General features: G+C 38.0%; 1 protein-coding gene across 12 annotated transcripts in view; it reads right to left on the minus strand.

Annotated features, from left to right (window-relative positions):
* Positions 1-13,371, minus strand: part of LOC135262253 (thyroid hormone receptor beta) — a 49,656-nt gene that overhangs the window by 20,780 nt on the left and 15,505 nt on the right. For 8 of the 12 annotated variants that reach the window (XM_064349231.1, XM_064349290.1, XM_064349293.1 and 5 more), the window contains exons 2-3: positions 12,307-12,367; positions 10,322-10,408 (exon numbers count right to left, since the gene is read on the minus strand). The gene's annotated coding sequence lies outside the window, so the exon portion shown is untranslated. The remainder of the gene's footprint in view (positions 1-10,321; positions 10,409-12,306; positions 12,368-13,371) is intronic. The other 4 variants (XM_064349275.1, XM_064349250.1, XM_064349284.1 and 1 more) reach the window with 1 other exon arrangement.

Raw genomic sequence — 13,371 nt, forward strand, 5'->3', positions numbered from 1 at the left:
GTATGACTTGGGAGTCTATAGGTTATTCTCACATATCCTGTGACATGGCAAAATGCGATACGCAATTTAGAAAGATTCTCTCCTTTCGCAATCATACTCCAACACGCTGACAATGTCTGCTCCTTGGCAATGGCCATCTCGTGTCGGAAAGAAGTTAACAACTAATTTACCCAGACGTTATTAACAGACGCAGGTACCTTTGTGACAACAGCCACCAGCCATGATAAATCAGCAGGTCATGGGAAAAAACTTCCATTTTCTTCACCCATATTTTTGTGGCCCAACATCAAACACACTAAAATACATTCTAACCTGGTTTCAGAATGGCTAGAAAGATGCTATGTCTACGCTGCGTGACCGCACCATTTTAAAAAGCTAGACAGAACTAGGGAGATAAATTTGATTGCATTATGGTTTCATGCAATTTTCTTAAATAAATGACAAAATAACCAAATAGCTGCTAAATGAATGGTATACAAACAAGAAGTAACAAGGGTAGTATGCCTAGCTTTACAAAAGATCTGTTTAAAGTGTCAAATAATCAAAGCAGCAAGCAGGTTTATCTACCTTTGTCATGAGAATACTTAGCCCGTCCATGAGAAAAAGAATACCCATTGAAAAATGTACCACAATACCACATATTATACTGACAAAACAACGACTGTATCGTATCTTGTAGATCTGCTTTTATATTTAATGAGGGAGCTACACCAACTTTTGGCATGCCATCTAATAAGGTCTGAAGCATTCCTGTGGGACAGCATCGTTTGCAGTCCAGAGCACCCAGCAAGTTTCCCCAGGGTTCTGCTCAAGTATATTTGTTACAATCTGGATGCCAAGGTTTATAACAAGTGAAAGTGACTGTGGAGGACAATTCATGACCCTTATTCAGAAAAAACATGACTTGTCTAGCATAGTGACAGTATAATTATCTTGCTATTCTGTGTGTATAAAATAGTCTGCATGCAAAAGTTTCACTAAAGATTTCAGACAATTCAGGTGAAAATTATGATTCCGTACAGGTTTCGATTTTTGGTTTGCACTTGCATTTGAAGGTTTGCATGGGCAAAGAACTTCTATTGGACAGCCATACTATGATCACATGATGAGCTTCTACACACAAGCAAAGAACCTCATTTGAACCATCACAGACATTCTACAGGAATCTGCTCTCTACATGGGAGCTACAACTATTTATTATTCCATAAAACTTTATCACTGACTGTACTTTCCGGTTTATCTTTATAAAAGGTTAAACATTTATGATCACATAACAAAGTCTTCTGCAATGAATAATACTTGCTAGTTATCCTATTTTACAGGCAACTGCAGCTGGTGAATGTGCTACTAACACAACATGGAAAGTTAGTAATGCAATTAAATAAATATTTAAACAAACCAAAGGATGGCCTGTATTTACATCCACAATATTAGGAGTTTTAATGAAAACATTCATCTGAAAAATATACTTTAAAAAAGGATTTGCAATGAGCAACATAAATGTTTAATCAATATTAAAATAAATCACCTCTGAAACACACATATGTATAATGTACACCCACACACACACACACACACTCAAAGCTAGAAACAATAAAAAAAATTCACCAAAGTGAAAACCATCACTATTTCTCCACTGAACAATAAGACCAAAGGGCACCACATAAAAACAGGTCCACTGAATCCTTCCCAAGAGAGCACTTAAAATGTCAACAGTTGGAACAAGCCAAATTCTGGGTTGTAGAAGATTATATGTTTGTTCAACTGACAGAAACGCGTACAAAAAAATGGAGACAATTCAAAATTATTCTCTCCCTAAATAAATTTTTTAAAATGAGGTATCACTGGCCAAACAAAAGAAGAACCTATGCATGTGTCATTTTAACAATGCACAGGTTAAAGACCATTTATTTATATCAATGTTTTCACTGAATTATATAAATTGAATAATTCCTGTCTTAAATCAGTCGCATAACTTCACATTGAAGACACTCCAAAAATATGTACGTCCAGGCTGTCTTGTGTGGCGTAGCCCGTAGAGCGATTTCCATATGCTCATTGCGAGCCGCAACGTTGGCGGTTTGAGTCCGACTGCTGACCTTTGTCGCATGTCTCTCCCTCTCTCTCCTCCGAGTTCTTCCTGTCTCTCTACACTGACCTGTCAAATAAAGCTAGAAAAAGCCCAAAATATATATATGTCTAAAAATATATTAAAACAATTATTATTAGGCTAAACATGGTGAAATATTTTGATGATCCTTGACAATAAAGGTTAAAATGAGGCAGAAAGAAATGCTGCATTAGCTCAATTGTCTCGTTGTTTGCTTTCATAATTACAGTGCAGTCAGAGGTTGCCAATGATGAATTTGTTCTTTAATCAGTTTGTCCTGCCAGCATACAGGATTAGAAAACATAGTAGGCTAAGCTTAGGTTCCCTTATGTTTCCCTATTATATGCTGCAATACTAATAGAAGTAATTTTTAAAGAACTTCTAAAGAAGAGTGCCTCTGAAAAGTTTTTTCTTGATACCAAATAAAACAAATGAACTGTTAAGTGTTTATTGTCCTGTTTGTTTAAATGCAATAACATCATTCAATATCCTCATTGGGTAAGAATACTGTCAGCTAACCTTAGAGTTATTCCATTAACATTGTTCAGTGTTGGTACATTTGTAATATGTAAGCTATTTTGTCAAAATGCCAGGTTGTGCTGCTTAGAACTGTACCAAATGTTCAGGCCCGAAGTTGAGGATACACCTTTTCAAGTAGCTACCTGTAATTCCAGGATAGCGTGCAAAGCTGTTCTATGATTACAGAATTCCTTCATTAGCTGAACGGAATAGTTTAATAAAATGTCTATAGTAGCATTTCCCATAGTAGCTAGGCCTGACACATTAACATTATGCTCCTAACTTTGTACCCTGAATATTGCATTACCGTATTTTATTGTATTGGCCAATTCCATTATAGCCTACACAAACAACATACAGTAAAATACACTTGCTGATGCACTTTGCCATCTCTGTACATAGGCCCTCTAATTAGCCGTCACCGCAAATCGCCTCAAGGTCACTATGGTCAGGTTTTGTATGATTACTGCTTTCATGTAAGATTTGGTCAAATGATGCTGAATAGTTTAGGAGATCACTAATGTCAGTTTTAATGAGACAAATTGTTTGATGTGGTCCAAAAATGCATTTCTCAATATCAAAGTGCTGTTTGCAATTTGTGAATGTGGGTGGTTTTTCTGCATACATCATTGTATCATTGTCAATCTTGCCAATATGAAAACTTCGGCGTTTATCACCTGTGGAGAAGGGGAATGGGCTTCATGTAGCCTTCTCACATCAGTGCTCTTTATACATGAAATTATATTGAATTACGTTACTTTGTGTGTACTTTTAAAGCTATTAATTAGGTGTACCCTCCACTGTGTTAGTTTTTTCTCTGCTCACGGGCTTAAATGTAATATTTCATTTCACAGTACTTTTGGTCAAACTGCTAGCAAATGGTATGTCCCAGAAATGTCATTATGATATATAATCATAGTCAAGGGATGTAGGTTGTTTGTATTAAAAATTATTAATATAGCTCTCGTAATATTTTCTGAATTGTTAATTATGAAAACACGTAGTTATTTCCCCAATTTCCCCTACATAACACCGATACATTGCTACCAATACTGAGAGCCACAGATGCAGCTGAATGTGGCCACGGCAAACAATTTTTCTATGACTTCATGAATAGTAGGTCTGAGGTTGTCAAATATATTTCAAAACATTAAAAACAAAGGCACACAACGAAGATGAATTTAATTAATTACCTGAACACAGATATATCTGTGTTTCTGTGTTGAAACACAATTTAGTTTCCAATTACTTGCAGTGTGGATGAATTTCGTCTGGAGTCTGGTATTCATTCGTGGAGCATCATTAAAAAAAAAGTAGAAGTAGAGTCCCTGAGGCCACCGGAATTTAAGAACTACATTTATTGGCCAAAGCAAAAGAGAAATGTCAGCGACTTGTTTATTGCTGAATCCCCAGATGAACGAAATGCCAATCTGCAAAGGTACTTAGACACACACACTTCCTGAAATAGCATGCACTAATACTAATGGGTCTGAACTTGCACCGCAGGCCTGAATGTGTTCAATCACTCTGTGCACAGAAATAAAGTGCATCTACATTTAAAATGGCCATGCCCTCCCAACACAATCACTCTTTCAATCACTACTGAGAAATATAGCTGCTTTTAAGAATGCCATGCAGCCTCTTACATTCTCTTCATTCAGTCAAAAGGCTGAAAAGACTCAAGAGATGTAGGCCAGGATTAAATCAGCATTTGCCATTATTTTTTTCTTACGAATGCAGGTGTTAAGTCATTTTCTTCACAAACACAAAATTGGCGATGAAGGGAAAAGTCAAATGTCAAAATGTCAAAATGTCTTTGTGGGGAGAAAAAAATAAATTGAAAGTTAAGAACATATTTTGATGAAATTCAAGCTCCAGCTTTGGTTTCATTTTTGGTTTCTGACAGCTTATCAGCTTGCTCCCTTCCCTGATTTGCATGCTCAGCAAACACATGTTTTTGCTAGCTTTGTGACCGATTCCACTTTAATCAATGAAAAACATTTTGCAAGAATGCTAAGTGACTCTTGTATAATTTGCATGTCCAGCAACATCCTAAGGTCAAAACAAACTGGCTTTGTCTATACAAGTGACTCAATCAACAGATAACGCTGCTCCGAAGCAGAGAACAAAATGTTCAGATCACAAAAATATGCTTAGATGGAGGCAATCACAATGGTCAATATTAAGAGTTTACAATTAAGGAAACAGAAAGTGGCTCTGGAAATAAAGGTGCACAGGCATCAGGAGCAAAGGGAATAAGTCGGTCAAAAAAAGGGTTTAAAAAAGAAACATTCTATCTAAGTAACTGTCCGCCTTTCTCGAAATTCACAATTCTTTTATTAATTTTCAACAAATCAGATTTTTGCAATGTACTTTTAACCATTTTTAAATAAAAGCTACCATGAAAGCCTTATTGCTATACTTCTACCAAAATACAAAAGCTAGCAAAACAGATAATGAAATGAATTGACAAAATCACGTCTTACATGGTTTATGCTGTACTATTGGACTAAAGCCTTTAAGAATGCTCTTATTTCCTCCAAAATCTTGAGTGAATGTTTAGCAGAAATCTTGTTATATCCAGTATTGTACAAGTACTGAACTAGTCAAACGCAGCCCACTCATGAAAAGCTATTCCAATGGCGAGACTGTGCGGCACAGTCCATATGGTGGCCGACTCTCATCCCATATATCAATCCCTGCTTTTTCCCAGGGGTTCTATATGGGGTTCTTCATGGCACATTTGGACTTCAATTCCTTAAACCCTTTCCATTTTCCCCACCTGAACAAAGATAAAAATACATAAGAATGGTGGACTGTCTGCTCTCCTTAGAAAAAAAAGCTATTCCAACAGTAAAAATATTTATATATTTGGAGGCATCTTCACAAGCAAGCTGCACCATCCTATTCAATTTGAGAGAGTTATGCTGTATTTTAATTCCTTTTTACAATGGTCAACTAGCAACAAAGGCAAGACATATATCTTACGTGACCAGTTGGGCCAGCAGTCATGAGAATGCCACGAGTGTTTCCATTCAATCTTACCTTTTAAAATACTGAAACAAAGGGATTTCTGCAAGAGGCGCCATCTTTTGGGCTAACATGGTGACCTGAATTTGAAGCAACACAACAGCCTGACTCTGTTGGCAGCTGCACGTATTAATCTAGACGTAGGCGGGGACATGTCCCCGGCACTGATTTTGTCCCAAGCATTTAAAAAAATGTCTATTTGTCTGTTGTAAATGTTCTCAAAATAAGCTGTACATTAAGAAATTATAAATAAATGCCTGTCCTCCATGTGCATGAAATTCAGGCCTAGATTAGTCCATTATTTGTCCTTAACTTTGACTCAAAATTAAAAGCACATGGTGTTTTTTTTAATCACAAACACAGTTTGGAGAGTTTGGCGATGACCAAATTTATCCAAAAAAGGAAACTTGAATTAAATTGAAAGTCAAAGTCAAAGGCAGATGTTGATTGATTCCAAGCCTCAGAATGACAATAAAACTGAATTCTCAATTCCCTTTCTCGATTTTTCCTATTTTTCTTTTTTCTAACCTCAGCATATATCACCCTCCACAGACATCAGTGTCGAGAGAAAATATGATAACTAATTACTTCAGAGACGAGACCAAAATCCTCTGGCCACATTTTGAAACACAAAATTATAAATATATTGAAACCAGGGTAAAGGATAATGTGCAACTGTCAGTATCATTCACAGATTAAAACCATAAAAATCAATCATTAATATAAAGAAAAGAACAATTGAAGTTAATCAAGTACATATTACGATCTGTCAAACAGAAACCGCTTTGATAGTGTGTGTGTGTGTGTGTGTGTGTGTGTGTGTTGTTAAGAGACCAGACCTATGGCTCATTCAAAGAGTTTCCATGAAGTTTTGGGGTCTGTCCAATGCCAACACAAAACACATTAGAATAAACATTTACAGTTATGTTTACTAATCTCAGTCCAAAACTCTGACACATGGGCCAGTAGAATGGTGGGCACATTCCTTGCGCAAATGTACTGTAATCGTTAACATTCTAAAAATGATTTCTGGTGTACTCTACAGCATGCTATTCCTGTTGAACATACAATCAGTGAAAAATAGAACCAAATTAAGCAACTGAAATTGATCAGATTCTCTACACCTTTGTGAACGTCTCTAGCAAGTAAACAGAGTGCTTGAAATCCCAAATACACATAAATAAATAACGTTTTGCACATAAGCAAACAGAATAATCATAAGTCCTGGAGATCAGTTTCTGCAGAAAGAACAGAACAGCCTGATAACAGCTGCCCTGCAACAGCAGCTGAACAACTGCAAAAAAAAAAGCAGTGGGCATTGCTACAGCACCCCTGAATAATACATTTGAAAGTAATAGACTTAAAGAAAAGACGTGTGAAGTTCTGAATTAGGCTATATAATATACCCGTTTTGAGTGGTGAACCTACCCTCCTTTGCCCACAATGCTTGCACTGAATTGCACTAGACTGTTAATCATTCTATCGGTGGTCGGTTCAATTGGCAGAATAAATAAACTTGCATTGAGCGGTATGCTGTAACCTGACCTCAACAGGCATCATTCATGGAAAGAATGTATTGATGTGACAGGTGAAGGCCATGGACATGTGAGGATTTTGAAACAGCATCAAAATGGGCTAAAAAAAAATAAAAAATTCTAGCAATGGTTTCACAATAACAACCTACAGTCAGTCGCAGCTCTGGTTCTGCATTTGGTGATTACCCATAGATATACTGTATGAATGAACACCAACACCTGGCTTCTCCAGCGCACACTCTAAATGATATAGGCGTAAGCTGCGTAATGCACAGACGTTCCGTGTGATCTACAAGATGATGAATTCCCCCACTGTTTCACAAACCTCACCTGAGAATACAAGTTTTAACACTGAAGAGCTCAGCAGACCATAGGGACTCCTTTATTATTCATCATCCATATTTTGATCCAAGGCACAACGTTAATTATTCATTGGGATTCGCGGACTTCTCTGACACTGTATGCATTGGAAAATCACCTTGTTTAATTGTCAGATCATCAGGCAGCCCTGAATGACCACGTTGTGCCCTCTGAACCCAAATTAACTGAAAGCAGGCACACTCTGTGCACCCTGTCTGACAATAACAATGCTCCTCTTCCTTTTGTGGGAGAAACCAATGGTGTCTCAGAGAAGTGTGGAGAGGTGCCTTTATGAGCTCTGGAAGATGTAAAGCACGACTCAGTCATGACGACAGTGAGAGAGAGAGAAAGATTGCAATCTCTCCCAATTTTAGGCTGTGCTTCCCGCCCATAGCCCCGCCTCCCCGAGCAGCCTGTCCTTAAATGACCACGCGAAGCAAAAGGAGGGGGAAAAGTCAGCCAGAGAGCGGGGGAGGGAGACTGAGCGAGCGAGCAGGAGAACACAAGCATGAGAGGGAAAAGGGAAGACAAATATCTTCAAAGAATACGATTCGCTCGGTGCCGCTTGGCTTGTTTATTATTTTTAGAGCACCCGGAATGTGATTCTGCAGTGATGTCACAGAAGTGCTTGGCCTTTGTCATATGAAGCAGATTAGCAGACAGCCAGAGCAAAGTACTGCTTCCAATTAACACACAATTCCACAGCATAATGTCACCAAAGGAAATTATAAGATGTCACAAAGCAATTCCAGCTTACTTCATTAAAATGAGGCAACGTGATGCAAACATTTCAGTTGCATACACTACATATTCAGGGCCTTTTAACCTTGTAATATGATTTACGGGCCAGTTACTTTGCTGAGCCTTACTGATCTTGATGGAGCTCCTTAACACCTACATTTAGACTGAAAAATATGTGAGAATCACATTCAGAAGGTCAATCTGTCACATTCAATGTATTGCAAAAACAGGTCTGAAATGCTTTCCTGATCTTATGTAATTCAGAAAATCTATATAATTCAGTATCTTTCACTGTTTTCACGTTTGTTTGTGCTAAAATAATAATCATTACCGTAAACATTACATATGCAGAAGAGTGGATGTAACTCCAAAGCTGCAAAATATATTTTTATCTCAACTGCATAAAATGGAGCATGGTGTTCCATTTGAACAAGAGCGGCTGGCATAAAATGTCAACAAATATTTATCCAAAATTATTATATTTTATTCTAATGGAATTAGTCAAATTAGGTAATTCCTCTCTGAGCAAGGTAGGCGAGTAGACAAATAGTTAATGCTTAAACGGGATCTATGCAAGTTTCCCTGGCTAAGAGCATTTGTTAAGCAAATACACAATAAGCAAATACTTCATAACTATTTTTTCATATCTAATATATTTCATAGCTTTCATCCTTATCAAAACTATCATTAAAGTCTGATTATGTGCATACAGCATAATTCAAAGGATCTATACCTGTAGTAATATTGTACAGACTACATTAGCACTGTGTTAGCACTGATTGTTTGTGATTCAGGTTTATTATCAGGGCTGAGTTCTGAGTTCAAGGCTGAATCTGAGCGCCGAGGATCATCATCCACACCAGCACGTGGCGTCAAGGGGAAGATCACGTCAGGGCTCTGACTGTCTAAAGGAGCACTCAGCCAAACCACACCGGATGGATACAGCAGAGCTCAGCACACTATGGCCGCGACCAATGGGAAGACGTGCACAGGATGCCTTTGTGAAACTCAACCACAGCAAAATTCGACCACAAGATGTCTTCATACTGCATTAAGCAGCGGCTTCTACTGTCCAGGAAGGGCCCGGGCACTTTCTCATTCGCTCTTCTGCCATTTGCTCACACACTGAAATTTTAGCAGCTTTTTTGTGGCAATGTATCAGTCTCAGCCTTGCATTTGTAATGAAAACAAACACAACGAAGGCTTCTATTTCTAAAAACACAACATTTGGGTAAAATATATATTTTGGTGCTGTAAAAATAATATTGTCCCAGTATGCAGCTGTCCTTTTCAAACCTTGTGTCAGTTGTAGTTATAAGCTGGGAATCAGAGAAAACAGCACAATGTCTTCCTGTGGTTTGTCAGACAGAGCAGCTTAATTCCGCACGAAACGCTATATGAAGTGTCCAAACCACAAAATGGATGTCACCATAGGCACCCAGGAACTCCATTAAGACTCTATTACATGAAGTCGGCTGAAGGAAACTCAATAGACTGTCAGTTCACAAAAGCACACTTTATTGTAATGTCATTCGGGACAGATGCATTACTACCGCCAGTGCTGGCAGGTTGTCTTGCTGAGTCTTCGAGCGTAGAACACTCCAGAACAGCAAGACCGCCTTTTAAAATTAGCTCAAGCTTGCAGGCTTTCGTTTTTAAAAGCAGACACAGGGCATTTCTTTGTATTTATGCTGCATAATTCAAAGTCAGATACACTAACCTCTCCTTCTTGTTATATGCATTTTTTCCACATATTTTGCTCTTTCTTGTTGAAACATATGCAGAACAATATTGATATATGCTTTTCTTATACTCACTTTTACACAATTTTCATATAATTTTAGTGAAATAGTACACAAATGGCCTCTCTTGCTCTATTATGATTACTGATTACTTACAGTTGTTCCACTGTATGCTTAAATCTGAATTACATCACAATATTTGTGACATAAATGCATTACGTCTATGAATAAATTCTTCACATTTAGTTATAAAGAAATCCATCATTTTATGTTGAAGCACTTACCTGAGGTCCTGCGTCACTCAAAACATCATGTCAATTTCCACTCCCGGCAGCGAAAGCCCCTGTCACCTTTCTCTTCCTCAGAAAAACCTAGAGCAAAGCGAAAGGAAAAGTATGGGATGTTTTTTTACGAGCAAATAACATTCTCAGCCTCCACATTAAAGGGAACATCACAATAAAATCAATTTTGATGGTAACTTGATCTGTCTGTCGATAATATGGAAAAAACATTTACAGCATACTGTACCAGTCTTCTACTCATTTCTGTCCTGTACTGGAACAAATTGCACAAGTCACACCCCTTCAATGTTGTAGAATATTCCAGATGCAGGATGTGGTAAGATATCTGGACTACCAGAACTTTGAAAAAATATGCATTTTTTTAACCTTCTTCCGATTGAGGGATTAATAAAACACAGTAACAATTAGGCTTTAGTTTCCCTATAAATGAAAACAAGAAGAGGGGTTTCATACCAATTACATCAACATTTCACATGTAATTCTGAAGGTAAAACAGAACAAACCAAATGATGACTTTGTTGGGTGGTTCCCCTCGAAGATAAACTTTGATATATATTGGAAATATGTTCTTGCTGACTACTAACCAGACCTGGACATTGTCAAGTGAAATTTTCCCAACATGTTGACTCAGGCACGCCGTCGCACAGGCAAATAGGCATTTTCTGCATGGATTTTGACGCACAATGGAGCCTGTTATGGCCCGTCTGTTCATTTTGTGACTCGTTGTGAGCCGAGGTGGGAGGAGAGTCCTGCTGCGGGAGTGTCAGTCAAGATCGAGAAATGGACAGCAATATTGGTGCAGGTCTTTCCGACTTTCCAGTCAGTCTGGACTGCGATTTGCGCCCTCACCACCCGCCTGCTCAGACCTGGTCTGCAGCATAAGTCATGAGGGTAGGACGTATTGCTAATTTTGTGGCTTTCCCATGCAATGTGTGCATGATCACAACTTATTCAAAAACCAATCAGCGGTTTTTGTGGATCATGTGCAGTCCAATTTGACTTTGAAATAAATCCCAGAAGCAGGAAAAATGCATATTTTGCATTTATTGCTCATTGTCTTTTTCTTTTTTATCATTTTAATTCCTATATTTATTTCAGTTTGTAATAGTTTATGGCTGTTGTCCAGGGGGTACAATATTTCGGTCTTTTTCTTACACCCATCTGTAATGAGAAGAGTGATAATAAACACAACTTGAACTTGAACAATCTTTTCATTTTAATTATGTGCCTGTAGTTAAAATGAATGTTGCCATGATGCACCAAGAACAACATTCAAGTGAATATTTCCAAAAAAGTTATCTTCATAAAAGGCTTAACAATGAACTAATTAGGCTGGTTACACCTACATAGTATGTATCACTGTCAGGCCTAATATAAAAGTGGCTATTAAGTGATTTGTGCATGATGCTTCGGCAAATTAAACAGGCCATTTGCAGAGACGATTCAAGTAAGATTTGACAAATTGCTCAGGAGAAGGATTAGCTTATATGTTAAGACAGAAAAATCTCATCTGTCATATTTCTGCGATTTCTTTGGTCATACGTCTATTTGGATCCTTTACTTCAATTTGTAGGCATAACAGAGTATAATTTCTCGCCGCAGGTGCAGAAGGTATGAAAATGTTAAAGCTCTGACACACCTTCTGTGACCTGACTGAGGAGGGGTGGGATAGTTGCTGCTGACATTGAGGGCAACAGAACAGAGTAACAGCAGTCCATGTCTTTCTGGCCACTAGTTAATTCCAGTGTGCCATCAGTTTGTTGGCTGGCATAAGCCAGAGCACGGTCAGTTCGGCTACTAATGCAGTTTGTTCAAGTCTAGCCCGACATGCCAGTAAATACTTCTTTTTCTTTCATCACCTGATTGTCAGCTTAAAATGTCTGAGCTAGATGTGAATTTCCCAGGGTTTTGGGTGACATCATTTGAATACATGTGCAGTTGCCTGCTCCTTCTACCCAACCACTCACCTATGTGAATCAAAAGGGGGTCCACTCCATTAACATTCAGGTCATCTGTGTTGCAATTTACCTGGTGAAACAGGAGGAAAGTATTGAGATGGTCAGATCCTGTCCCTGTTATGCCTACAGCGTCAACTATGCACATATTTACAACACTTGCGTAAGGTAGGCAGAAACTTAGCACATACTGTATATTCACTCTCATATGCCTAGCTAGTTATTCATAATGTAACAACCGTGTCTCTAACTCAATTATATTGACATCTGTTCTAGCTAGCTAGCTTCTATATAGCAAACAAAGGAGGTTTGTCAAGAAACGTATCAAAGGTGAAGCTGAATTGGCTACATTTCTTTACATTTAAAAATTTAAAAATTATGGACAGCGATTTCACTAAATATTATTAAGTCTAGACCAATGTGAACTAATTAAGTACTTGATACAAGTTTATTCTGTGATTTTATGCATTACTTTGTGAAACAAATGCATAATTAAGAGTGACAGTAAACATTTTTTAGCGATGGCAATACAAAATCGATGTGCGGACGGCAGTAGTAGACCACAGAAACTGGCAGTATGTCAGGACGCTTTATGACCCACTCTTAAAGGGAATGAAAAGAGGTCATTTGATTGGCTATGAGTGAATTCAGCTGCAACACCCCCACTAATAATATATTCATCAAAATCCAGCCCGTTTTGTCCTGCGCCATGCATTTACAGCTATGTGCTCCTCGCCTCTACTCACAAAAGCACTAACATTCAGTAGACACACCCAGTGTACCATTGACTCATGCACAATTGACCATTCGACATAATTCCAGAACGTAGAGCCCAGAGAAATAGAATGATTTTAGAGGAGCAGAAAAAAGTGCTCCATAATTAAACCATATACAACTTTTCATGTCAAGTGTCCACAGATTTGATGTACTGAACATGGTTTTCCAGGGCAGGTATAGGTTTCTGTGACGCTACAATGTTATGTGACATGCTATGATCAGACCTAAAATAAAATGTGTATTTAACATTAAAACTACGGCAGATATTCTGGTCTGCACTTTTTAGTGCCGCATTTTTTT

Source organism: Anguilla rostrata, chromosome 1 (assembly GCF_018555375.3).
Source record: "Anguilla rostrata isolate EN2019 chromosome 1, ASM1855537v3, whole genome shotgun sequence".
NCBI lineage: Eukaryota > Metazoa > Chordata > Actinopteri > Anguilliformes > Anguillidae > Anguilla > Anguilla rostrata.